The following is a 13,277-nucleotide window of genomic DNA, read 5'->3' as shown; positions in this document are numbered from 1 at the left end:
ATAAGATTGCTCAGAGGATTTGTCTTCTGGGTAGTATACCATTCTTTCTCCTTTGAGTCTGGTAAAGAGTATAGTGACTACTTCAGATTTAATTTTCAAGATTCTAGATGTTTAAAACTAGATGAGGTGAAGCCCAGTGTCTGAGTTTTAGCTGGAAGAAGATTTAGGTCAGGATAAATATGTTAAAAAGATAAGCTTTTTCCTACATCTCTTTGTTGCATTTCTTGAGTTTCCTCATCTTTCTCTGTGTCTTGTCACATAAATTTTACATCCACTCAAGGGCAGTTGATGTCATATTGACCTTTTTATCATTTATTCCTCTTCTTAACATCTGTTTCCTAATGAACTGATTCTTCACATGTAACTTCAGTCACCATTTAAGCCACCAGTAAATTTAGATCACGTTTTCCAGACAATGGCTCATTGCACATTCCATACAGTTTCCATTTCTAAAATCACAGTCAGACTCTGTAAGACATAGTTTGATTCAAATGGGTTAATATTCATGATCAAGAGGAAACATTTCCTTTATCTCTATTTTGGGCATAAGGAACTAGCCAAAAGCTCAGACCAAAACAAACTTTTTCTTGGCATTGATTGAGATAATTTGGACCCAGTCCTACTCTTCTGGAAATCAATAATAGCACTCCCATTGGGCTTCTGGAGGGACAGGACAGGGTCCTTTATGATAAATATCTTTGGTGAATTCAATTATCTTAAAGTTAAAAACAGTGATACCAAAAGAAATAAATTAGCACCAGGGGTATATTTTTCTGGATACCAGGTTTAATAAATATGTCATGAGTAAAGGACACAGTATACTCTACATTAATGAAAAGACTTTGACAGTCTTAACATTTTTTGTACTTAATAAAAGGCAATGTTCCCTGATAAATGGAAATTTTCTATAATAGAGCATCAAAATGATTAAAACTATTCAGAATATCTGAAACTGAAAATCATTATTGTGCAAAGAGTAAGTGGAATGGATTTGATGGCCTATGCTGTCTGGTTGGGTATGAACAAGTAACACTGAAGAAAGATTTTGACCTGAGAACTTTAAATTATCATGCAAGTAGTTAGATAAATATGAGTGGCAAAATTTGGACTGTTTTAGTTCCAGCTAATGTAGGAACTTAACTGAGTCATTTGTATTTAGAGTTTACTTTTCCCAGAACCCCCAGATTCAATGGGAAAAGATCAACATATGCAGAGTGAGATCTGGGCCATATGAAATCTGAAGGATCTATCTCTCCTATTAACAAGAAAGGAAACTTAGAGCAATAACATTCTTAATTTACATGTTTCTTTCATCATAACTTATGAGAAAACTAAGCAATATGAAAGCATGAGCTCATGCATTATTCGGCTGTTGTCAGTATTTTTAAGTTGTTAGTTTAGTCCCTGACATGGTTTGACTAGCAATAGCTATCTATATGATGCCAGAACATTTGAGAGTACACCCGAGGGTCTGTTCCCAAGAGGTACTATGAATGATGCCACTCTTCTTTGGGAGGTGAAAACACTTGTCAGTAGAGTCTCTTAACAAGACCAGTTGTCCTCAGAGCTGAAGAGCAAGCCCAAGCCTTTCTATTAGAATGTCTAGGCCCCACCAGTGAAGTTAAATGGGTAGAAATTGTCTGAGGCAAATGATTTATCTCCTCTCCTCTCCTCTCCTCAATATGTATGAATGCATTTCAGATAGGTTTACTTAGGATGAGTTCTTGAAATTCTGCAGGAGGGCTATAGGACTTTGCACTGATTATTACTTCAGACATTTTTTGTCCTTTGTGCCTATCATTGACTTAGGTGCCCAGTTTGAAAAACAGAGATAACTGATGACAACAAAGTCAGTGCTTGAAGTGCTTTCTCTTAAATGGTTTCAGCCTCCAGAAAACTGTCTTGAAGCCTGGACTTGGTTCTAAGTGAAATACATTGTTGGCTCGGAGTTAGTGTCCACTGGAGCTTTGTCTATATAATAAATTCACATTACTATTTGTCTGCATTTGACATAATGGGCAATGGGTTTCAAAGCACAATGTAGAAGAACAGGGCATCAAAAGTATGCGCTGAAAAAGCTTTTCTTATAACAATGGACAAACACAGTAAATTCTGAAGGTTTGATCTGGGTAATTGCTCAGCCTCTCCTGAGTTCAAAATAGATGCTGCAAGTTGTGGGAGAAGAAATTATGTTACAAAATTTCCAAAATGTCCCAATCTTGGGTGGACTGGAAAATACAAGGGCCACAATAAGGGCTTTACAACTTTTAGTACAAGTTGGCTCATTTGGGCCTAGGTTTGTCTTGTGTCACAAACCAGCTCTTTTCTGATGTCTTCATAAACCTTACTTCTCATTCTAAAAGGTTCCTACCCTTGCTTCTCCACCTAATATTTTTATTTTCTCTTTGAAACAGGATAACCTATTCACTCTCACTCATCTGTAGCCACAGATGTGTCCTTTTTATAGTCACTGACAAGTATATTTTTTTCCAGAATGAATTGATAGTTCTGGATTTACCAAGATGCTCTGACCACTGCCATACTCATCTGCACAGGCATGCATATGTAATCCTTGGTTTGCATCTGAGTCTGAAATGTTTAGGAAAGATGGGTGTCTGCCCATATCTGAGAAACAATGGCCCCAAGTCATAACAAGAGCCTCTTTTCTGGGCCATGCATAAAGAAGACACAAGCAGAAGTCTGTTCTCCAGTTGATCAAAGGAAAATATTGAAACCACAACTCCTTACAATGTCGAAAAAATGACCTAGAGAAACTACAAAGTGAGATCTGTTCACCTGCATACCCCACAGGTGCAGCTCCTTGCGTCTACTAGACTGCTCAGCACCTTACTGAAGCAGCTCCTCAGACAGACTAAGGAAAACTGAGAAAACAGAAGGCTTACACATCCTTCTCAGTAGTAGACTGAGGAAGATGAGGGGAAATGTGCCCAAATGTTCTATTTTGTGAAAAGAATGTTACCTCTAAAACATGTTCTTGTTTTACAAGTCTTATGTGCTATGTCTTATCAGTATGGAGAAAAAAAAGGAATCTGATTGGAATCTACTATTTTTCTGCAGTACATGAGGAAAGAAGGGTAGAAGAAAGGAAAATAAAAGACTTCAGACTTTTTTGTTTCTACATTCTCACTGCAGAGACTGTTTCAGATGTGGCAGAACGTTAGCATTTCTTACCATCCCAAGAACATTTGGCTACATCTGTATAAGTAAACTGAACATTCCCAGGGAACATCCCAGGCACAGGAGTTTGGAGGTCCATGCTGTTAAAAGTATGCTATAGTCCATAGCACAGCTCTAGCAGCTAGCTGTCACCCTCCAAAACCATATCTGGGCATGCTTCCGGAGTTAGCAGGGGAAAGAACTATTCCCAACAAACACTTAGAGTAGAGCTATTTTGTCTTGAAAACCAAGAGATTAACTGTATGGATGTTGGCTGTCCCATGCTATTCAGCCTTAGTGCCATGGAATAGCTCGAGCCTACTTATTTCACTGTTATAGATGTGGCTTCAGTCCAGGGACTAAAATTGGAAAGACCCTTCTTTGACTTGTCTTATCTATACAGATTAAGTAACATTGCAACAAGAAACTGCTGCTGCCACTCCACCATCTGACTGACACCGGCATTTGGCCATTCCCCTTTAAATGAAGAGCTATACATTTTTTGAACAAATGGAAATAGCAAAGAACTGGACATCAAGATATGTAACATCTAAACCTGAAATAAGTGACTGTTGATACTTTGCTACCTTATTTCTCTTAAGGACTTCAGAGTTTCTAGAAATAGAATATACATAATATCCATAAGCACGGATAGGTTATGGAGAAGCACCACAGAGCAGCCTGGGACCATTGCCCTTGTGTCCTGTCCCTGTGCGTGACTTCTGCTTCATTTATGATTCCAAGAATTTCTTTTGGATGGGAGCCTTGAGGGGGAACCAGTCTGTGTTTGAGATAGCATTGGGATAGCAGGACCTTGGAAGTCTGGCTGACTTTTTGTGACATTATTTTGTTAAACTGATTGGTCCATCCCTTCCTTACCCACACCATGCTTGGCTCCACCAGGGCTCTCAGTCACCCATTTGCATGGGCAACAGAATTCCACACCAACCAAAGAAGGGTCTATGTGTATAGTGCCATTTAACATGTAATGATATTAATGCACTACTTTCTAAACAGAAATAGATGTTTTCAGAGGGAAAGGAATGCTATAGCTTGATGGAAGAAGTTTACAAGCAGTTCTAGCTGACCCAGGATAGATTTGTAGCAACTGCTGAGAGGTGATTACCCACTAGTATTAGCTAGAAAAGGGGATAAGCATTTTGCTTAAGGTTTTGCTGTCATCAGTTCACTTTAACTGTGTAGTGACAGGAGGGAGGGAAAAATACTGGGAAGGAAATGATGAATTGGTGTTTTTGCAAAGCTTGACACATCACCACTTTGGACTGGCTGAAAACTTTAAAAAAATATTATGATTATCTAGGTACAGTGTGGTTATTTTTAATTAAAAAAACCCTATGGGACATTTTTCACTTTTCCACTACAATTTTGGCCATCACATAGTTTGTTGTTTGCCTTGATTTATTACAGGTCTCTCTCTGTCTCTCTGTGCTTTTCTCAAAAAACAATAGAAAAGGAAAAAGAAAAATGAAAAGAAAAAGGGAAGGAAAAAGGGAAGGAAAAACAATTTATTTTTTTTTTCAACTACACATCAGTGCTTGTGAGTGACCATAAACATGATAACCTTAAGCATACGTTGTAAGTTTTCATCTCAAGCAACTGATTCCCAAAGTACAATGACAGGAATTCAAGTTAGTATGTAACAGGGCCTTTATTTCCCCAGAGATACAAGTGTGGAAGTCAAGGGAAATACAATGACGTTGTTAATGTTGTATTTATAACTGTTAGTAGTCCCACCCTCGGCTTCATTGTCTGAAGTGCTACTGTTATTTTCATAAAAAAGCACAGCAGGCAACTTCTATTTTATACAAATGATTTATTTCTACACATGTGAGGAAAAAGCATTTTTATTGGCTGTTTGTGATCTATTAAAAGAATCTTGTCACGATGTTTTATGCTTTAAAACACTTTGATAAGATAAGCTAGTTAATAATCGGACAGTCTTTTGAAGGTATAAGATTCCGGGCATTAATTTTCATCTCACAAAACATAATCTAACTTTAACCATTATTTCTGTACTGATAAATATTCTTATTAAAGATGGAAAAAACTGCTGTGAAAGTGTTAGTAACTTCAACAAAGCCATCATAAAAATTTGCTGTTAATGTGATGAATCAACTCCTGATTCCTAACATAATTCCAGATTCTTGAATCATGCCCTTCCAAACTCCTTTTTTAAAATTTATGTAGATCTTTTTTCTCTTTACATCTTCATTATTTTTTGTTTCTTTATCTTAATTTCTTTCTTCTACCATTCTTTTTGTTGTCTTCAACTAAAATGGAAAGAGGACATACAGTTCCCATAAAATCTTTTGTCAACTGATTGCCCATTGCTCATTATAATTTCCAATACTTTTACAAAATAACTTACTTCGTAAAAAAGGAGTGAGATTATAGGAAACACAGTTAGACCCATCATTCAGAACACCAACTGAATTGAACTAAGTCTCAAAATCAAACCAATCAAATCTGATTAACTTTGTTTTTAAATGGTTACAGGGCATTATTTACTGCTGAATTAGATATGTATCTGTCAGTATATTTTAAGAAATTACTATTTTCATATATTTTGGGGGCAGTCAAAGCTAGGAAGTGTTTGAGAGAAACTCATGCCATGAGGTTGTCATGAAGCACAACTTGATTAAGTTAAAATGACCTTTAGATAATCATTTGGACATTTGTTGGTTTATCCCAGCTTTCCAGACTTTGCCCATGATTTTCTGTGTGAAAACACTTCATTAAATACTTAACTAGTTCCCAAGTTTGAAGTGAATGCAGCCTGACAGAAACTTCAGAAATCTTTGTAATGTGGTTTTACATATCCAACCAAAGTAACATTAAGTGAATTGAGTGAATTAAGCAAATTGTGTGATTCAGCTGCTAATCAACTAAACTGGTTTTTGGGAAAGCAAGAGAACAGGGGTTTGCTTTTAATGTGTTTCGTAGATCAGGCGAGATATTTCCTTTACAAGACTGCTGAAAATAAAGGAAATCTGGTTCAATCTCAAAGGATTCCTGTGAACTCCATTGAGATGAACTCATGTCAGTATTATGAAATATGGCTGCCCCCTGAACTGATGTGTGAATGAAAGCTTTGAAGACTTCTTTAGTGGTATCAAAAGACAAGTACTTAAGAAATAACTAGGAAGTTGAAAAAAGGTGTCTAAGGTATTTTAGATTTCACAGATAGAAGACAGAGACTTCAGACATCCCCACAAATATCCAGGACTGAATACAGGAAGATCCTGTCTGAAAGGCGGTCAAAGAAATACCTTAATAAAAGAGCTCCTTAAGAGCTGTGGGCCAAAAAGGATTATATGCTATAGGGTGAAGAAGTCTTTGGACTTTTCTTATTCACCTGAAACACTAATCAACCCAGAAGGAAGGAGGATATAACTTTACCAGAGAATGAAGTTCTTAAGGAGAAGAGGGAATCTGAAACAGCTGCTGTGTCTGTCATCAATAGGTAAATCTACAGAGAACTGGAGTGGTCACTTTTCAGATATCTTTGTGTGGAACCTCTTAGTGGCTTTGGTAAGGTTTCCAGGATGTTTAATAGGGACCAAATCACAAAGATAGACGTGTTACATATTGTGGGAGTTATTTAAAGTTTTATGTGAGTTTTGTCCTGTGTTATCATGCAGGAGTCGAAGTGGTCTGTGTTCTGCTGTGCCTTCCCTCACTCTCAATTATCAAGAATAGCAAATGCAAGTGACTGAATTTTAGCAGGCTTATGTACCAAAATGTACGATAAATAGGATAAGCTGAAGACCTACAATGAGATACAGCTTGAGATGTCTTTTCGTGCTAAATATTTGAACTTAGGCTCATTCTGTATTCTGTACCAGCTTTTTTTTATATACTTACCCAGTTCCTTATCATCTTTCCTTTGAAAGTATTACCTCATAAGGCTTCATCTTTTTGGCATCAGAAATCACACAATTGAAGAATCACAGAAAAGCTGAAGTTGGAAGGGACCTCTGGAGGTGATCTGGTCCACCCCCTGATACAGCTGGTTGCCCATGACCATGTCCAGAGAACTTTTAAATATTTCCAAGGATGGAGACTCCACAACATTCCTGAGCAACCTGTGTCAGGGCTCAGTCACCCTCACAGTAAAAAAGTGTTTCCTGATGTTCAGATGGAACAGGTGGGGATTCAGCCTGGATTTCATGCTTGCAATGTTTGGAAGCAGTTTAGCAGAAGCCTAAATGGCATGATGAAATCTCATCATATATGTTTGTGCCCTGTGCCCTGAGAATAAGTCTTCAATGAAAGACTTCTGCCTTACAGAGAGGGTGTTTTAGCCAATTCAGGAATATGAAATTACTGTCTGAACTAGAATTATGATTAATGTCTTAGTATATGCAGATGTGTGGACAGAGTTGAATAGGTGGAAATTATACTGATCCTGGTAAAATACATTTATGCCATCACTGCATAGGCAAGAACTTAACAGGTCCTTTCGGATACACGGTGCAGTGTTTCTGCGGCAGTAATCAATCTGGTGTCAGAGGAAAAGTTATACAGTCATAAGTGGTAAACTTGGAAGATCTGACAGATCTTTTCGGTGCCCACTGAGATCACACTACTTTTTACTTAATACATTTGCAGAAACCTTTTCTACCACCAGTAATAATGTCAGCATTCCCTTACCTTTTTACTGTTAAAATAATGCTAAAAGTGAGAAATATCTGCCTAAATAAGTCTAGGGGACTTAATTATCTTCTGTATTACGTATTACTGATGGTCTTTTTAAGTATAAAATTTTATAAATTCATTTATCATGTGAGACAATGTGTCAGCATGTTTCTTTTTGTTTTTACTTCTGAATCTATAAATATATTTGATTTAGCTGTGCCTTCTTTTTGTACTAAGATTTTTTTCCCCCTGAAATGCAGAAAGCAGCAAAGAATTACGAGTCCAAAATAATTAAATATTGATAATATTTCAGACAAGAAGAGCATGTCAGAACATTTTCTTAATAAAGTGCTGGTGATGCCATGTGCTCCATTCTTTATCCTTCAAAAGTGACTTTGGTTCTTTCCCCATGAATAACCTGTATGATTTCTTCTTTTCTCTCTCCAGTAATACAGGAAAGTAATGTCTTTATCTTCCCATAACAAATTCTGAATGCTTTCTTGTTCCAAATGTGTAATGAACATAACTTCAGAGGTTTCATATAAGTTTCTTCTCTCATCAAAGTACCACACAGGTGGACTTGACCTGCCAATATGCTGATCACTCTTTTCCTGACCCAGTAAAACAGTTAAACAAATACTCCAGTGGATTCCTGGCTGAACTTCCCTTGACTGAGGACAGTGTGCAGGGCTAAGTCCTTAGTTACATTATACTGACAAGCTCATTTTAAGGCATATAAAAAAGTGATACTGTCTTAGCTAAAAAACAACCAGACAAGCTAAAGAAGAAATTAACAGTTCATAATCTGATCCAAAATGTCTCTCTCAGTGTAAAATACTGACTACTCTAGTGTTTTTAATTATATAACACTTACTGTTTTGAATAAGCAAGCCCCAAAAGACAGCAATAATCTAAAACCAGACCACAGAAGCATTTGGAGCAATTTTTGTGACAAACTGTAATTTGTTCCAGGAGAGACAATATAATAATAAATCATTCTAAATTTGAGTTGTTTTGATTTGTTTCTCTTAATTCCTTTTAAGACGCTAAAGTATAGTGCTTTCTTTTTTTCTGCCCATGCTAGTCTCACTTCCAAGGGACCCCTAAGAGAGGACTAGACTTCTATAAGGGATTAATTGTCTAACGAGAGTCAAGACCATGTCATGACTGGAGAAGAAAACAATGATGTTTTTATCCAACATTCTTTCAAGGCTTTAAAGAAGAATTGATAAGAATTTGCCAGTTCAGTCCTGAGGTAAATTACATAAGGTTTTTATGCTTTGGCCTGTCAAGCACATTGCTTTTGTTATTGCACTGAAGGAACAAAATTTACTGGCTATTGACCCCTCATAAAACAGTACAAACCAGACAGACTTGGGGCTTGATGAAACTAATTTTGAATTGCTTTTCTGTCTGATGTGTTTTCCAAGAAGTTGTAGCCAACCGGTATGTCATAACCTAACTCTACAGACACTTTATTTTCTGCTCATGGGTAGAAGCAGTTAGTAAAGTTTCTTAGGAAAGTGATTTTTATTAGAAAATTGTAGTTGAAACCAAAATCCTTTGCAGAAATGTGCTGCATTAGATTAATAAGAGAAGATTTTGCAAACCTAAGAACCACTTTTGGCATGGGTTTTGGTATGCAGCACAAGTGATTCTGTTTTGTACAAGATATTTAAAAGGTCAGTTCATCTGCAGTTATCTTGCTCCTTTGAAATTACTACTTGGAAAAGAACCAATTTTGGAAGGCCAGGTCAGATAGGAGCTGTCTTCCTAGTGCTGTGTGACCATTTGTATCCTTATTTTGTAGGTATCTGCCATAAAGAGGAACGAAGCAAGGAAAAAGTCAAAAAGCCCTGGTGAGAGCTAGATCACTTCTCAGGAATTATGTAGATGATGGAGAGTTGAAGCTGAGGTGATATGCGTGCAAATAAGACTACATTCAGGTATCACATAACTTGAAATATTCAAATGTCTTAGAAAATTTGCTCTGTGACTTCTGTATTTCCAACTACACCCAGGTTTACTCTGTTTTTAACAGAGCTGAGTATGTGAGCCTAAATGAGTTGCAGTCTGAGAAGTGAATATTTCTTTGCCTATCATCTTCTCTGATAGGCCTGATACAAGTAAGGTATTCTGGACATGTATTAATACATGCTGACAGTTTTTTCTGCCACTTTCTTTAAAAGTGTAGCCCATGGCTTTATGATGATGCCTTTTACACAACAACTCAATGGGCTTTTGCACCAGCTACCAGGACTTTTGCTGTGTTTAATTTTATCCAGGCACTGAGTGAACTGGGAACAGAAATGAGAAATTCAGCATCTTTTCCTGATACTGTTTCTGACCGTTTAGCTAGACCATAATGCTCATAGGGATGCTTTTCCTTCCTGACCTAAAGATTTGGCTGCACATAGTAGAAGAATTTTTTTTATATCACTTTTCTTGGAGGGTCCAGATAACAGAAGGAAAGATTTCATCTCTGAGGAGCAGTATTCTGAATATATGGAGACTTAATGGCACAGTTAAGTGCCTTGATTAATTCTCTGCTTTGTTGACTAACTTAGAGCTCTTTTTAATAAGGACTCAAATAAAAAATTGGCATGCCAATTCCAGAATGTATTTTCCTGCCTAGAGCTGAATTAGAACTCCCTATCGAAAGCAGAGGGCAACCAGCTGTCAAATAGTATATAATTTGTAATAACACTGAGTATTTTTAAACAATACTTTCATAAGAAATATAAGATTTCTGTTTTTAACAGGTCTTTGAAATCTTCTGAATTCTAATAACGCACTTAAGATGTGTTAGAAATTGTTTTAGCCTGTCAGCTTAAGATAATGATTCTTTTAAAATGTTAATTAACTGCAGGGATAACAATTTGAAAATAGTCCCAGAAGAGAAATGTTTTATACCTGTCAAATTACTGTAATTGTTTGGTGTTTTTTTCTCTTTTGATTTGTGTTTTTAATTTTAAGTTGTCTCACAGATTGCCAGATCTTGCTTCAAGATGCACTGCAACTACTGTTACTATTATTATTCTTCCAAACAAGCCTAGACCTGCCAGAAAAAGCAAATTTGGACCAAAGTGGCTTTTCCTTTTGGGTGTGCTGCAACTTTACAGCCTTGTGAGTTTGAAAGTGATCTCAACAAAAGTGTTAAAAAAAGGTATTTGGAATTTTTTTCTATGTAAAGGAAGATGGGATATGGAGAGAAAGAAGGAGATGAGAGCGGTGAAAGTCCCAAGGGAGTGAGGGAATATGGAGTCCCATAGGAGTCATGCTCATTTAATGTGAAAGTCTAAAGAGAAACATCTGAAAGCTCTGCAGTGTGTTCAGATTTAAGGGAGAACTCTTGTAGATACCGGATCATAGAACTGTATTGCAAATACATACTGAATTAAATAACCTTATAAAGGAGTGTTCCCACCCAAATGAGCGAGCAATGTGTGCTCGCATCCCAGAAAGCCAACTCTGTCCTGGGCTGCATCAAAAGAAGTGTGGCCAGCAGGTCAAGGGATGTGATTCTGCCCCTGTACTCTGCTCTCATGAGACCCCATCTGGAGTATTGTGTTCAGCTCTGGGACCTGCAACATAAGAAGGACATGGACCTGATTGAGTAGGCCCAGAGGAGGGCCGTGAAGATGATGAGGGGGCTGGAGCACTTCTCTTATGAGGACTGGCTGAGAGAGTTGGGGTTGCTCAACCTATAGAAGAGAAGGCTTCAGGGAGACATTATAGCAGCCTTCCAGTACTTAGAGAGGGCCTACAGGGAAGCCAGCGAAGGACTTTGTACAAAGGCATGTAGTGACAGAACAAGAGGCAACAGCTTTAAACTGGAAGGGGGTAGATTTAGATTAGATGTAAGAAAGAAGTTAATCCCTATGGGCGTGGAGAGACACTGAAATGGATCAGATTTCCTTCCCCCTTTTCTCAGTAGGTGTTTTAGTTTCAAACTTGCAAACAGACTATCCAGTGATTGGATTTTACACATCACAGATTACACCTTCTTCTACAATAACCATCAGAAGAGCACAGACAAAGGAAATTGCTGTGTCACTTGACCTGAGCACCATTTCTGGCTGTTTTATGATCTAGTATAGATATAGCCTCCGGGCAGAAGCATTCACTGCATGGTAGCATGCTTAGGGCAAGGGCACTCATAGGTGGACTCTTGACCCATGAGGTAGCCGTACATAGGGTATTCTGAAAATGAAGCACATTCCCACACTGCTTTTAAGGTGTTTGTATCAAAGAAAGATAGCCACAGCCATAACACCAAAGGTTTTCTTACAAGCTGAAACACTTGACAGCACTTAATTAGCTTTGTAAAAATCAGGCTTATAGGGAAAAAGGTGACCACATACTTGGACCTTTGTGAAATCAGGCCATTAAATTATACCAACCTCTACATCACTGATTTACTATCTCTCTGTCAGACTGCCCTAGGAAAGCATATACCACTAAGTTAGCACTGTGAAATACCTATGAAATATACCTGTGGAAGAAGAGCAGAAGAATATACACAAAAGAAATCTGTAATTCTCAAAATTTTTGACAAGCAGGGCCCCTTTATGGCCTCATTTGTCTCTATGTAACCTTTGGTTCTCTAACTAGCTTTAATTACTGGCTCTATCTGAAGCCCTGCTGGGCTGGAGAGTTAAGTGACAAATGTGGTAACTGGGTACCAATGTAAATACTCTCCTGTCCTAGATTACTTGAGTTGCTGCTAACTATAGTTAGCATGTTGTATTTTTATTGGTTTTCCCAAGAATCTTCTTCTTTATGTATGTAGCTAATTTAATCTACTTATTTAATTAAAACAACTTAAACTATTATCGATGGTTTGAGAAAAACAGAATTAGATTGTTGCTCTTTCCTATCACATTAAGCAAAACAATGTAAGTCCCTTATTTTTGAAAGCCGTATATTTATAAATCATTTCCTGGTCACAGAAGCAGTAATGTCATCATGATGTCCCAAGAACCATTGGTGCACCCTCATGATTTTCTTTCAAATAGAATGACACATGAAAGAAACAAGTTTTTTTTAATAACAGCAGCATCCTTGTCAAATATAATGGATGAGCAATTGCCATTTCATTGAGTCTGACTATGGAACCGGGCATAGTCACTCAGGAATGTGGTATTAAAGAAAGTTTTATGTGTTTGCATGTCTTGCTAAATAAAGACATTTTGTCTCTCTAGGTTCACCAGCCACTGTCTCTGCATCTTCTATGCATTTTTTTTTAACCCTGCTGCAGATCTGACTTTTAACTTTGGATTGATAGTGCAGCTTTATCTTCCTGACTGTTGCTTATGTATTTCTGATTTTCCTCTTGATACAATAACAGTACAATGTAGATGTAGCATATTTCAAAATAAAAGGAAAGTAAGAAGGGAAAGAAATTTATTCCTCCTAGAAAATTTTTGAGAAACTTTTCC

Source organism: Athene noctua, chromosome 1 (assembly GCF_965140245.1).
Source record: "Athene noctua chromosome 1, bAthNoc1.hap1.1, whole genome shotgun sequence".
NCBI classification, from domain to species: Eukaryota; Metazoa; Chordata; class Aves; order Strigiformes; family Strigidae; genus Athene; species Athene noctua.
This window is presented reverse-complemented; position numbering follows the sequence as displayed.